Here is a 15,296-nt window from a genome sequence, read left to right on the forward strand (position 1 = left end):
AACTAGACTTCCGACATGGGCTGCCATACGTCCAGATTTCCCCAGCCATTTCTGCCTACACACTTGATTCCGACTACTGTATTCCGGCTATGTCCAGGAAATTCCAGACCTATGGCAACCCTAACTTATTGCAGCCTCCATTCTGGACTACAAACCCCATCAGCCTCAGCCAGCATAGCCAAAATGTCTGAAGGGCACCAGGTTGACTAAGAATGTCGCAATGTCTCTTTGAAACAAAATAAAAAAAATCCTTCCAGTAGCACCTTAGAGACGAAGTAAGTTTGTTATTGGTATGAGCTTTCGTGTGCATGCACACTTCTTCAGATAAACTGAAGTGTGTTTCTGAAGTTTGCATCTAAAGAAGTGTGCATGCACACGAAAGCTCATACCAATAACAAACTTAGTTCGTCTCTAAGGTGCTACTAGAAGGAATTTTTTTATTTTGTTTCGACTACGGCAGACCAACACGGCTACCTGCCTATATCTAGAACGATGTCTCTTTGGTCACTCAACAGACAGTTGAATGCCCACAGCGGTCCTGTTGCCTCTTCGGATCTGGTTCGCATTATAGTCTTTAAAATGTGTTTGCATGAGCTGCTACAGAGGGGTTTTTCCTGCAGTCTCCGTTATCCACGTTTAGCCTGTCTGCAACAACCACAGTACTGCCTCATGCTTTTCACAGTTGCCCCTTATCATAATCAATTGTTTGTTTCACTGTGGCACGTGTATTTTAATATTAAGTGCCTCAGAGGATTATTCCTCTATCAGTGTACCGTATTTTTCGCACCATAGGGCGCACCGGACCATAGGGCGCACCCATTTTTTGGGGGGGAAATAAAGGGAAAAAAATTATTTTCCCCCCCCCAGGCGCGGGGCTGGGGCGGGGGAAGCTCGAGCTTCCCCCGACCCCAGCCCGCAAACAGGCAGCTCTCTGCAAGCCGTGGGAGCACTCCCGCTGCTTGTGGAGAGGTCCGCGAAGCCTGGGCGCGCTGAGCTCAGCGCGCGCAGGCTTCGGCATGCTGGCAACTCTCCGCAAGGAGCCGGAGCGCTCCGGCTCCTTGCGGAGAGGTCCGCGAAGCCTGGGCGCGCTGAGCTCAGCGCGCGCAGGCTTCGGCATGCTGGCAACTCTCCGCAAGGAGCCGGAGTGCTCCCGCTCCTTGCGAAGAGGTCCGCGAAGCCTGGAGAGCGTGAGGGGTCGGTGCGCACCGACCCCTCTCACTCTCCAGGCTTCAGCGAAAGCCTGCATTCGCACCATAGGACGCACACACATTTCCCCTTCATTTTTGGAGGGGAAAAAGTGCGTCCTATGGTGCGAAAAATACGGTATATTAAACATTGCGTTGCATACAACAGTGTATTAGCATTTATGTACCACCTTTCTGTCAAGGCACCCAAGGCGGCTAAGAGCTTTAAAATGCCTAAACAGATGAATCACATAAAAAGTAAAGTTGACCAGGAGTTGCAGTTCGAGAAGAGCAGATTCCCACCCACCCATCCCAATGCTGTTGGCATTGTTTTGGTTGTTATACACAGTGGTACCTTGGTTACAGACGCTTCAGGTTACATACGCTTCAGGTTACAGACTCCACTAATCTGGAAGTAGTAGCTCGGGTTAAGAACTTTGCTTCAGGATGAGAACAGAAATCGTGTGGCGGTGGCACGGTGGCAGTGGGAGGCCCCATTAGCTAAAGTGGCCCTCAGGTTAAGAACAGACCTCCAGAACGAAATAAGTTCTTAACCCGAGGTACCACTGTACAGTCATACCTCATGTTACGCTTGCTTCAGGTTGCGCGTTTTCAGGTTGTATCCCGGGGCGACCCGAAGGTACTCACGCATGAGCAGACGAGCAAAATGACGTCATGCACATGCGCAGAAGAGGCAAATCGTGACCCGCGCATGCGCAGACATGGGTTGTGTTCTTTTCAGGTTGCAAACGGACCTCCGCAATGGATCCCGTTTGCAACCAGAGGTACCACTTTACAGCCACCTTCAGTATATGCTTACACTATTGTTTGTAATCCTGGACAAGGAAGATTCTAGTCAGTTTGCCCAGAGAAGCCTGGCATCTGTCACCCCTAACACATGGCTTCCCTCCAGAAACCTGGCTCCTTAAAGCATTGTTAGAAACTCAAGATATATAGGTGCCAAATGGTGCCTTGAACCAGGGTTTAAACAGAATGTCTATCTGCTATTTTGGGGCCAGGTAGCTTGAAAGTTGTATTTTTCAATACCATTTTTTGTTCCTGAATTTCGTTCCGATTGCACAGATAAAATAACCCAGATAGAATTCCAAAGGATGCGCTGTTAGCGTGTGAAAACAGACAGGATCCAAGGATCCCCTGGCATGCACCTCCAGATGGTGGAGAGTGGAGACGTCAGGCACCATCCTGGCAACGGGCCATCTTCTCTTGGTCGCAGGTGGCCGATAGCCAGGTGCAAAATGCACCTGGTGAATTCTGAACATTGCTCCTGATTGCACTCCAGATTATTGATTAGAATACAATAGTGGGCACTGAACTGAGAGCAGCAAGTGATCAGTAGGTGGACTCCTCCGCAACTGGATTTTATATACGTGGGGTTATTTAATCCTAGGCAAAGGGGCCGCTGACAAGAACACACAACACTGCAAGAACAAAAGAAAGACCTACTTCAAAAATTGTCAGGGGCTTATGATGACGAAGGCCAATGATTTATGCAGACGTCAGAGATGCTGGGATACTAGACAGGAACAAGGAGAGGAAAAAATGGAATCAAATGACAGCCATGTGAGTTTACGAACGCAAGCCAGTCACCTGAACCAGCAACCGCAGGGCTCTGATGCATCTGCTGATCTTACAGCTTTGTTCTGTCTATAATGCTTTTTTATTTATTTGGGAGGCCAAGATGCCTCTGGAAGAAAATTCATCCATAGGGCAGGAATACTGTGGCAACTTCTGATTCCCAGCATACTCAGAAGGACCCATCATGGGCAACAGCTGCTGGCAGATCTGATTTCATGCAAGTAGTCTAATCGTTTTCCCCCAAAAAAATTTTAGTGCTTTTCGCATCTATCCCCCCCCCTTTTTTTTAAGGTCACCTATGCTACCATCACAAGATCCAGTGAAAGCAAATTCCCTTCAATTACGTGGAAGAAGAATTTATTCCGTGTGTGTGTGTGCACACACGCTACTTACTCTAATAGGGACAAAACAAAATCTTAAATCCTGCCATAACAGCAAATAAGGGCTTATTGGGGTGGCATTCAGATGGCATTTTATTCCACCTTCCCAACATTTCTTTATATCTTCCTGTTTCATGTCATGCAAAAGCCCCTTTTGGAAATCTGGGGTGGTGGGGAGGAATTGTTTGAAACCCTTTTAACTTGGAAAATTGCAGAAGGTTGCACTGTAATTTTCCTGCAGTGTTCCTGATATGATGAAATGTGGAGCAGTATCCCAGCACCCAGTTCTTCTCTGCCGTTTAAAATTTTGTGAGATGTGGCAGCATATCGATCAAAGAGTCGCAGTTCCTTAACACAGCAGCTACTGCAGTGCAAAAGGAACGTTAAAATCAGGATAGAAGCGCTAGCATTATAACCAGTAAAACATATGCAATAGATTCCACACCTGAATGCCGCCTGGGAGGCAAAACGCACAGGACTGCATCAACACCACGCATTTAAAGCACATCAGTTTGCTCAGTAAATCCTGGGACAGTAGTTTGCTAAGGGACAGTAGTTTGTTAAGGGTGCTGGGGACTGAAGCTCTGTGAGCGGTAAACTACATTTCCCAGGACTCTCTGGGGGAAAGCCATGTGCTCTAAATGTATGGTGTGGGTATCATGAACAGGAATGGGAGTAACAACAAACGGCTGAAAGAAGATCTGCAGAGTCAATGCTTATATTTGGGACCTTAGGGATATATAGTTGCTGTATTTTTATATATATATCCTGCCTTTTTCCCAGACCAGGACTTAGGCAGGTTCTGGCTAAAGGCAGAAACTACAGGGAAATCAGCAAGAGCAGGGAGTGGAGTTTGGATTGGATTTGATATCCTACTCTATCACTACCCGAAGGAGTCTCAAAGCGGCTAACATTCTCCTTTCCCTTCCTCCCCCACAACAAACACTCTTTGAGGTGAGTGGGGCTGAGAGACTTCAGAGAAGTGTGACTAGCCGAAGGTCACCCAGCAGCTGCATGGGGAGGAGCGGAGACGCGAACCCGGTTCCCCAGATTACGAAACTACCGCTCTTAACCACTACACCACACTGGGAGAAAGGTTCCTAACACCAAACTATCAGAATGAAGCACGTGCTAAACAGAGGCTTCTGGCCCAGGCTTCCTCGCTTGCAGGAGTAAAAAAATAGGCACTGCTGCTCTTTGTTAGGCTGCCTTTGCGTCACCCTGTCCTGTGTGTTTTGACACATATTATACCAAAAAGGAAAAAAGGAAACTTTCAGTTTTTAAGCCTGCAACAGGTAAAGAAAAGAAAAGGTATCTTCATGCAAGAATATTTAAAATGCAGAACTGGCAGCGCAGAGAGTGGCTAGAGGAGGCTAGGAGAAAAGGCTTGCTGTGCCTTTGGTAGCCAACATGGTGCCCTCCAGATGTAGGGACTCCCAACTCTCGCTAGCATGTCAGCAGTCAGGGTTGCGGCGGCTGTAGTTCATCACATTGGCTACTTTGTGCTATGTGTTTGCTAAAACAGGCTGCTGTCAGATTACTGGGCGCTCGGGTTGTGAAGTGGCCATAGCTCAGTGGTGGAACACATGCCTTGCTATTAGGAAGCTCTCCAGGTAGGAGATCTAGGAAGAACCTCTACCTGAGATCCTGAATAACTGCTACCAATCACAGTAGACAGAACTGGGCGAGATGGACCAAAGGATAGAAAGTTGCTTGTTCACTACGCATTTGGATAGGTAACCAAATGCTGCATGGTGGCTCCTGAGATCAAGAAGCAGGTTTTCGTCTATGTTTGGATACAACTGGATGCACTGATTTTTTTTGTTTCTTCAAGTTACAGAGCAGCACTGGGTCATAAACGGGACACCAAAAATATTCTTGCGTGGGATATAAGTAAAATATTATAATTCTTTGGCCACACCACTTCTTCCATGTCTTATTTACAGCCATTTAACTGCAAAAGAATCAACCCACCATTTTGCAGTAGTACCATGCCCTGGCTCCCAACACTGGTGCAGAGCAACACGTCACAATGGTGTACTGCTATAGCAATGGCTCCTGACCATTTCTCTGCAAGGACAGAAAGACACAGCACGGAGCCTTTTGCTTTTCAGCAAATTTTAAGATGCAGCTTACCAATACGACCCAGAGTTGAAACGGCTGCAACCCAGCAAAGAGTCACACCTCACTTTGTGGAAAACCACAGTTGCTGCAAGCACCAAAGGGCAAGAGATGATGACAGATTATGAAATAAAACCTGTTTCGACTTTCTCACAAAAAATCCAGAGAGAGGGGCCAACAATGGAACAGAAACGGATTGAAGCGGATCCAAAAGAAGGAATTCAGCTGTGTGCTAATGCGACCATGCTGTCAAATGCAAGCTTTTCTGCTCACTTGCTGCAACACACTGCTCTGGGGTTTCTCTCAACCCCCAGAGCCAATTTGGGAGGGAATTCCTGTTGCCCTAGCAGGACTCACTGCTCCCACAAGAGCTACTATTTAGTTGAATCTGGCCCAAAATCTCCTCCTGAGGGATGCTGCTTGCAATACAACGTCATATATGACAAATTATTATCAAGCAGCTTTGGGTGTTGTTGTTTTTGAGGATCACATTTCATCCTATTACCAAGCCCAGAATTTGTTTGTCAATAGAAACAGGTTCTTAAAACAAGACTACAACATGCAGCTTTATCGTTCAGTGTTCATACACCTTAAGATGTGTGTCAATGCTTGTTCCAAGGCGGAACTGGCTGTGGCTTCAGAGAATGGACAAGAATGAGGGGAGGGAGAGAGAGAAAAAAAAGGGTTGCAGAGGAAGTGCTTTTGTCTGCCTTCTACAGAACATCAAAGGCTACTTCCCTGCTTCCTTCCATAGCTATTGATTGAAGGGAGAAATGGGCCCATGTATATATTTGAGAGGATGGTTCACATGTGTGCAGACTTGTGACTGGATGTGTCTTGGGATGCTACATATGTGCATATTTGGCTATCCCTGGGTGCAAAGGAGAGCAAATGTCTATTTATCAAAGTAGAGGAAAGAGAGGGAAGGAGTGTGTATTTTGGAGCGGGGAGAAGAGAGAGACAAAAACAGATATCTTGATTTTGGTACAGTCATGGTTCCAGACTGAAGCAGAAAAAAGGAGGAATTGAAGTTCCCAACATGCCACGTATTACTGATTTTTCTATGGACCTACAGATCTATACGTTTTCTTAGGACCAACTCTTAAGTAGGCTGTCAAATTTCATCAGAAACAGAACTGAGAGCAGAAATTGCTGCAATGTGCACGCTCAGGTGAGGTCAAGAATGGAAACTGTGCAAGCAAACGGGGGCTGTATTAACTACCTTTATGTTTTTAGACTGCAAACATTATGCAAACAATGGTAATGTGCAATATGTACATGATTTATTTAATCACACTCAACGCACACGTCTCAAAGTGATGCACAACAAAACTAGCGAAGAAACAGTGAAAACAACACAAAAACCAAACCGACAGATATATTTTAAATAAACACAAAAAACCAATACAAAATAGACACCCATGGCAGAGACTCATTCATCAAACTGAAAATCTGTCGGGGGGAAACGTCTTCAATTTCTGGAAAGTGGGGATAGAGGGTGCCTGTCATAACTTGATGGGGGCAGCCAGACAGAAAGCCCTGTTTTGTGTTACTGTGGAGTGAGCTTCTGATATCTTTAGAACTTGCAGGAAAAGCTCTCCAGCAGACCGCAGTGACCTACTGGATATATAAGGGATAAAGTGTTCTAGGTGTATTTTGCGACAGGGAATTTCAGTTACTGAGCTCTGGGCGCAGGACTGTGCCTAAGATTTCAGATTAAAACTGCAGAGTGGAAGGAAAGGAGGACCATTTTCTGCCTCCCCACTTCTAGCTACTCTCTGAAGACTGGAGAAGAGACCCTCTTAAGAATATCAGGGGGGTAAGCAGGGGAGGGACTAGACCGTGTGAAAAAATGAACATAATAATTTAGCTGCAGCTTGTTCATTTTCAGCTTTGCATTCTTGTCATTAAAAAAAGCGTAAACACTCAGTTGTGGCGCCCATAACCTAGGTCTAAGGTGCCATTTAGCTCCTAGTTTTCACATCTCAGTTTCTAACACTGAAGGGATAAGGCAATTTTTCAAGTTAACAGTCCTGAGCTGGAAAGGGCTTCATATGTTAGCACCAACACCTTGAACTTGACCAGGTAGCAGACTGGCCCTGGCTACAAATTCCTCAAGCAAGGTGTTATATGGCTGCAGTATTTTGCCTCCATACACAACCCAGCCAAGTTAGGAACAATAATGAGGAAACAAACGGAAAGAAACTCTGATGGGAAGGTATAACGCAGCTTCAGGTTGTGTTGGGGGCCACACACAGAGCCCACCTGTGCTCTGTGCCCTAGCCAAGGTATGCCACAATCCCCTGATGGAGTTTGGCCACCCACGTAGAGGACTGACCAACCCAGATAGGATATAGATATTAAAATGGAGTTTTAACTGCTAAGAGGGATAATTACTGAACGCCAAGATTTGACTCCACTCCCAGCTGAGACACAAGCAGCAAGAAGCTCACAGTGAATACCCAGCTGCATGAAAAGGTTGCAATTTGATCCCTGTCCTACCAAGGTCCCTAGAGACAACCACCACCTACTGGCTGCAGTCCAACCATCTGCAAAAAGTTGAAAAGTTTGTCAAGTGGAGTAGTAGGCAGGATATCTATATTCGGCATCAAGGAGATGCCTGCATTACACTTCTTGCCCACCACATGGGTGGTCTGTGTTGTCAGCTATGACAACTTGTTTTTAGAGGTTGGGAAGTCTGGATCTAGGCACCTGCCTACCCACAACAGGTGTCAAAGATTAAAGCACTCATCATTTGTTCAGCAAACTCATCTTGTAGATAGTAAACAGATCACTGATATTTGGTACAGTGGTACCTTGGTTTAGGAACTTAATCCGTTCCGGAAGTCCGTTCTTAAACCAAAGCGTTCATAAACCAAGGTGTGCTTTCCCATAGCAGCAGAGGACTCAATTTACAAATGGAACACACTCAACAGGAAGCAAAACATGTTCTTATTCCAAGGCAAAGTTCACAAACCAAAACACCTACTTCCGGGTTTGCAGCGTTCTTAATCCAAGTTCTTCATAAACTAAGTTGTTCTTAAACCAAGGTACCACTGTACTTCGACTGAGGCCTTCAGGTTCAGTTTGTTTCCCAAGATCATTTTTTGCACAGGACTATAGTTGCAGTTCCAGACCTTTCTTTAGTCTTATCGCTGCTTTCCCTTGACTCTTGGCTGTGGTTCAAGACAACTCTGTTCCTATTTTGGTCACACCTTGACCTATATGTTTTCTTCATTCCAGTTTTATCCTGCCTTTCTTCAAAGGAGTTCAGACTGGCGTACACACCTCATACAATCCACTTTTTAACCTCACAACAATCCTATGAAATAGGTTAGGCTGAAAAAGAGTGACTGGCCCAAGTTCAACCATCGAGGTTTATGGAAGAGCCGAGATTTGGACCCGAGGCTCCCTGGCCGTGGGCTTACAATCATTACTCCGTAACACTCTTCCAAGGTTATAGTAAGGTTATTCACAAACAGTACTCCAACATTGCCTATTTTAGTTATAACAGATTTATTCAATTGCTGACACATTAAGATCTTTTAAATATGTATATATGTATATTTGTTGGCCACGTTCCAGTAGCTTTAGTACAGAAATTATTTCAGCAATTTTGCCTTACAGAACCTTTTATTTTGGCTGCCCCAAATGTCATATCTTTCTGTGTATTTTGAGATACCAACACCATGAACCCTTCATTTTTAGCTGTTGTGAGCCGCCCTCTACTCTTGAAGAAAAATGGGGAAGTTTTTAAAAATGTGTGCAGGCTTTCAACAGGAAGCCATATAAATGGAATAAACTATTCCTGCATTGGTATGTAAGCAAACACTAATGAACCACATAACTTTCAGAAAAGTTCCCAATCAAAATTTAAAGACACCCTAGTAAATTTAGAATTTGCAACTTATATACTATAACAGGAAGGGCTATAATGAATCCCATGGAGTCTTGGTCACTGGATTTTACTCAATGCAGGTTTTAAGGAGGTAGGAGTAACATTTATTGTAACTGATCTAGTTTCTCAAGTGTTATAAGTAAATCCAGACCCAAGTCTGGATTATCAGATCAAAGCACCCTTCTCATATGTTATCTAGGTCTAAGATGCGAGTAAGTGAACGGTAACATCTGAAACGAGTCTTGAGCAATAAGACATTAGACTAATCCAGTTCAATGTCCACCCTTAAATCTTTATCAAGAAGAAGTGCTGAGATCTATTCCAGGCACGCAATACAATCCTATGCACATTTACTCAAAAGCTAAGTCACACTTTCAATGGAACTTGCTCCCTGCTATGCAAACATAAGGTTGAAGCCTTACTTACACATCCTTCTTTAAGATATGAGCAGATAAGTGGCCCCCAAAATAAAATTATAATGGTATTAAAAACACATGAACAAAAATCACTTGCAGCCACAAATTACTAGAACAGTAGTTCAAAACAAAAACACATATTAGTTTCTCAAACTCCGCTTATCATTTGTGCTTTTTCATCTGTGAATATGGGAACAGGCACAGCATGTTGTTCCTACTATTATTCAAATAAAAATCTCGATACAAAAAGTTCCATAGTGGATCATGCAATGCACCAGGAGAAAGGGGCTGTTCTTTGCCAGCAGCTGATTGCCACGTACAGATCTGGGACTGCTTAAATCCCATTCACATGCATGCAACACCCATTTAATTAGGCCTTTCATCCTGTTGATGCACGTGCAAATCGTGTATCCTTGCTCATGCTCTACTGCTCTGGATCAAACCCCTATCATTAAGGAAACGTGTAACCTGGGCAAAAAGCCAAGGCACACAGACGACTGCACAGCTCACATCCAAAGAAACAGCTTTTTAAGTCAAACTTAACTCAATACAATCGGGAGTTGCTTTGTAAATAGCCATTGCATTTTCAAGCTTGGTGAAGCTTTTCCCGATTTACATTTGTGGATTTATTTTGTTTTCATTTAGTATCATCAGCTTTTGATGGCTTTCTAGCCAACTGTCAAGTGGAAGGTTCTTATGATGAAACCCACAAATGGCATGTTTTGCAAACAGAAGCCCTAAGGTCTAAATCCTGTTGTCGCAGGAAGGAAGACTGGGAAAGACCTCTGGCTTGAGGACCTGGAGAACCAATGCTAGCCTGTTTACACAATTCTGGGTTAGATGGACCAAGTGTGTAAGAATGCAATTCTAAGCAAACTTACTCTTGGGAGTAGACCCTGCTGAACCGAGTGCTTTTGAGGAGACATGCACAGAATTGCACTGCATCAGGTTAATAGGAAGGGTAGGCAAGGGGTGAGAAACATTGCTTGCTTCCAGATATTTATTATTTTCTTTGTAAAAAGCACCCTCTATCATTTTCTTGAAGAATAAATGGTAATTGTTAAATGCAGTGCAAGTGTGGAATCTCCCTTGTTAACATCACAAAATCTGAGCCATGCCATCTAGTTTCTGGCTGATATTTCTATTTATTTAAGACATTATTTTTTTTGCACCACCCCACTGCAGATCAGAATTCACGGCAGTGTACAGATATGACCACCACAGCTATGAATATCAAATAAGATGCATGGCATGTGATTGATGCTGTGGGTTGTACCCTATGAAAGTTCACGGCCAGATATCCAATATAGCTTGATCTGCATGAGAAGGAAGGCAGTAATGCAGTGGCAGAGCCCTGAGGAACCAACAGAATGGATGATAAAATTTCAGATGGCAGGCATGGGAGAAATCATTTTTTAATCCTTCCCGGGGGGGGGGGGGATATTCCTGAAAATAACAAAACTAGCAGACCCAGAAGACAGCTGGGAAGGAAACCTATGTGTGCTCCTCCCAAAACAGGAGGGAACATTAAAAAAAAATATTATTCTCACTTGCAACCTGCAGTGATTCCACCTATTCTACCACCTTCGTTCTGTTGCATGTACAGTGGTACCTCGGGTTACAGATGCTTCAGGTTACATACGCTTCAGGTTACAGACTCCGCTAACCCCGAAATAGTGCTTCAGGTTAAGAACTTTGCTTCAGGATGAGAACAGAAATCGTGCTCCGGTGGTGCAGCAGCAGCGGGAGGCTCAATTAGCTAAAGTGGTGCTTCAGGTTAAGAACAGTTTCAGGTTAAGAACGGACCTCCAGAACAAATTAAGTACTTAACCTGAGCTACCACTGTACAGGCCAGCCCTTAAGGAGCCATGAGATTATTTGGCCCAGTTCACACAGCTTGCCAGGATGCTACCCCTACACAGGCTGAAGAAGTAAGTGTTAGGTCACAATGCATGTTAGGTGACTTGGGCTTCTGAGGGTGGAATCTCTCTTCTCCCTGATGCAAGGATGGTGCCAGCCCTGGAAGTTACGTGAACACAGTCATCAAGTTTATAAAAGTATATGCTTCTATCATTCTCTCCATAAGACAGCCCTTTCCGTTTCCCCTTATCGTTTTGTCCTGTTCCAATTCACGCATCTTTAATGATTAAGAATGTGTTCTCCTTCCTTCTAATGTATTCTTCCTCCATTTTATATGCAGGTAAAGGATCCCCATACATGCTCCCCACTCGCAATCTTCTGAAACCCTACCTCTTCTTTCCGCCTCTTTTTATAGACAAAATTTAAAATTATTAGGGAGCTGGGATTTTTGCCGCTTTTGTGCAGCAGTACCGCGCTGCAAGCAGCCAGCATTCATATGCGTTCAGTGTAAATAAATAATTGTCGTAACATCCAGTCAAAACTGCGGGAGGAATTCAGAATGGCAGAACATAATTACCCAGCCTGGAAGCCAGCCAGATCACGGTGGTTGACATCCCTGTTCTAGTGAGATCTTTGAAAGTGCAGTGATTAGTTACAATGCTTCACATAATTAAATGAGAATATGAGTGAACGTTCAAAACGGAATTCAGAAATATCTGTCACCAATTCATTATCTACCAGAACGGCAAAATGGTGCCATTTTAGTGATTTATATTTAATGGCACCAGCACTACAGTCCAAAAATACATGAGCTGGAGCCATCGTTTAAATACACGAGGAAGGCGGGAGACAAACACATCATAAAAAAAAGACATTTCCCCCCTGTAATTTGGGAGTTGCTTTAAGAAGCAGTAAATGAGCAGCCCTATCGCAGAATTTCATTAATTCAGCACAAGATTGGCACAGTAATTACTAGGAATTATTTTTATTGGTAAAATCTTGGAGAAAAGCTGTTTTGTTTAGTTTTTCCACCACCATGAGGGAAAAACAAATCACCTCATAACGTTTTTAATTTTAACAAGTTTTCATCAATACAAATTAAGCGGCACATAATAAGCCTCGGCAACATATTCGGATTGTTATTACTTAAAAACATCAGATTCAGATATTAAATTTATTATTAAACTATGGTGGCATATCTAAAAAGGCAATTCATTAGTTAATATGAAGATATGTAATTGCGTACTGATTGCCTCTCACTATATTTAAGTAGTGGAGAGAATTTAGCAACGGAGCAGCGTCTACTGATTAAAAGCTGTGGAGGGAGGGGAAATCATGCACGACAAGATGACAAAAAGATTTGGGGGGAGGGAGGGCTTAAAACCAAACCCACAGCAACAAAATGGCAGCGAAGGCTGTTCCCTGCACCCATGCTGTCATGTGATGAAACTGTGCCGTGAAATGCCAATGGGAGTTGGTACATAAAGTTGGTGGCACCTAGGCTAAGGCTTGGATCCTAACTCCTCCCCCCCCCCAAATCCCATAAACTGAAGACGAGTTGTACTCCATGCGTGCAACTCTCCTACTGCACGGAATGAAACTTACAATCTGGGTCTATTTTATATCTGCTCCAAGACTGGATTCTGTTCCTAGATTGTATAAAAGGTTCTACTCAGTTGCAAACCAATATCTTTTAATGATTATAACGTACTATGACATATTGTTACAACTAATTAGTACACATCCTTGTTCAGGAAATGTATGAAGTATGCAATGCCAAAACTGATTTAAATCAATGGCTTACAGTACAGTCAAACGCACACCAGGTCAGAAGTGAGTCCCAATGAGTTCGGAGGGACTGCAAGGTAGGTGTGTAAAGGGATCGCAACCTTAGATCATTTTTTTTTTCTTGGCAATTTAAATAATGGTTTTAACTCGCCTGGATTTAAATTAATCCACACAGTTCCCTGGACAAAGAATGTGCCATCTGTAATAAATACTGAAGTGGTTGCCCTTGCTATGGGAGGGAGGAGTGCAAAGCACAAGTCAATGTACAGTGTATACAGAAGGCCCATGGTTCAGTCCCCAGGATCTGCAGTGAAATATTTTTAGGGCAGATTCACACCATATATTCAAAAGTGCATCTAACACACATTTAAAGCCCTTGATGGAACTGTACTTCATTGAGGGTACTGAGAAATGCGTATTTGTAAGGGGCAAGCCACACTTCCCAGGATTCTTTGGGGGAAGTAATGTGCTTCAAATGTGTGTTGAATGCGTTTTAAATGGTGCGGATCTGCCCTCCGATAGTGACAGGGCCAGGACAAATTTGCCTGAGACCCTGGAGAGCGGGTGTTAGCCAGTGTAGACATGTTTTGACTAGATGAACCAATATTTCAGTAAAAGGCAGCTTCATATAGAAGAGTACTGTATGACTCAAATACTATATTATACCATTACAACACAGTGCTCCTAAATATTATTCTGTTATTTGATTATTTAATTCCTATGCGGCTTCATATGTTGAAAAAAATATCTCTTAAGTGGTGTACAAAAAAAACAGAAGCGACAGCAGAACAAAATATTACAATAATAAACAGTTTCATACAGAAATGTTTCATTAATCCAAAGCTACTAATATCTATATATAAAATCAACATTGATTCCTTTTCCTTCTGAAACACTCTCAGCCTCCCGGTTCTCCCCCAGGATCCAAATGAACGCTCAGCTCTCAAAAGAGTCTCACAATGAGACTCTACCCATTTGTCTGAACTCCCCTGAAATAATTGTAGGAAGCAATGTTCTGTTAAGAGACTCTCACCTCAAGCAACACTGTGAGTTTTGTTTCTGTTTTTTAGTGAAAATAGCACAGAAATAGGTCAAGTTTCCCCTGTTTAAATTTCTCCTATGCACTTTTCAATAATACAACAAGCTGTCTAGGGATCGCTGAATTGGTAGAGTCTCTTAATCTCAGTGTTATAAATTCAAGCCCCACATGGGGGGGATCTGCATGCAGGGGGTTGAGCTAGATGATGACCCTCAGGGTCCCTTCCAACTCTTTAATTCTATGAAAAAAGACACTAAAAATGGGAAACTTCTCTGTTTGCTATGGGCAAAACGGGGCATTAATGAAGAATTCTTTGTGATATCACTCATCGCTTAATGCAGTTCTTTCGTAATCATCTAATGTAACATCTGGGAGGATAAAGGGGTGAGTATGTTTGCTAATGTTTGTTAACATTTCCTTCTCTCCCCTTTAATTTGCCTGGTTACGTCTAATCCAACTAATTACAAATGTAATACATGAAAATTCTGTGGGTTTTGAATTATTAGATCAGGGGTCAGCAACCTTTTTCAGCCTCAGACCATGTGGTGGGCCGGACTATATTTTGAAAAAAAAATATGGATGAATTCCTATGCCCCACAAATAAGCCAGAGATGCATTTTAAATAAAAGGACACATTCTACTCATGTAAAAAACACGCTGATTTCCGGACAGTCCGTGGGCCGGATTGAGAAGGCGATTGGGCCACATCTGGCCCCCAGGCCTTAGGTTGCCTACCCCTGTATTAGATTTTCCTATCGTGGAAAACAGCCAAAACTGTTGACTACTAAAGCGTATTTCCTGTTTCAAAAATCCACCAATTTGCTTCTAAGCAGTTAGTAGAACACCCCTAAGAGCAACCCGTCTTCATTCTTAAAAGTCAACTTCAAAAGAAGATGGAAAACACCAAACCTTGCTCAAATCTAACAAGTACCGCTGAATCTCCTTTTTCCCCAGGTACCTGATTTGCCAGTGAAGAAATGGAACAGGGCACAGAGGATGTCCCTTTCCTCCTGT

General features: G+C 43.4%; 1 protein-coding gene across 10 annotated transcripts in view; it reads right to left on the minus strand.

Moving 5' to 3' along the window:
• Positions 1-15,296, minus strand: part of ZMYND11 (zinc finger MYND-type containing 11) — a 102,273-nt gene that overhangs the window by 73,903 nt on the left and 13,074 nt on the right. The window contains exon 1 of one of the 10 annotated variants that reach the window (XM_081882390.1): positions 2,649-2,718. The exons of the other annotated variants lie outside the window; for them this stretch is intronic. The gene's annotated coding sequence lies outside the window, so the exon portion shown is untranslated. Of the gene's footprint in view, positions 1-2,648; positions 2,719-15,296 lie in introns of those variants that run through there. 10 annotated transcript variants of the gene reach the window in all.

The sequence above is a fragment of the Podarcis melisellensis genome (assembly GCF_964234715.1).
Source record: "Podarcis melisellensis genome assembly, chromosome: 12".
Taxonomy (NCBI): Eukaryota; Metazoa; Chordata; class Lepidosauria; order Squamata; family Lacertidae; genus Podarcis; species Podarcis melisellensis.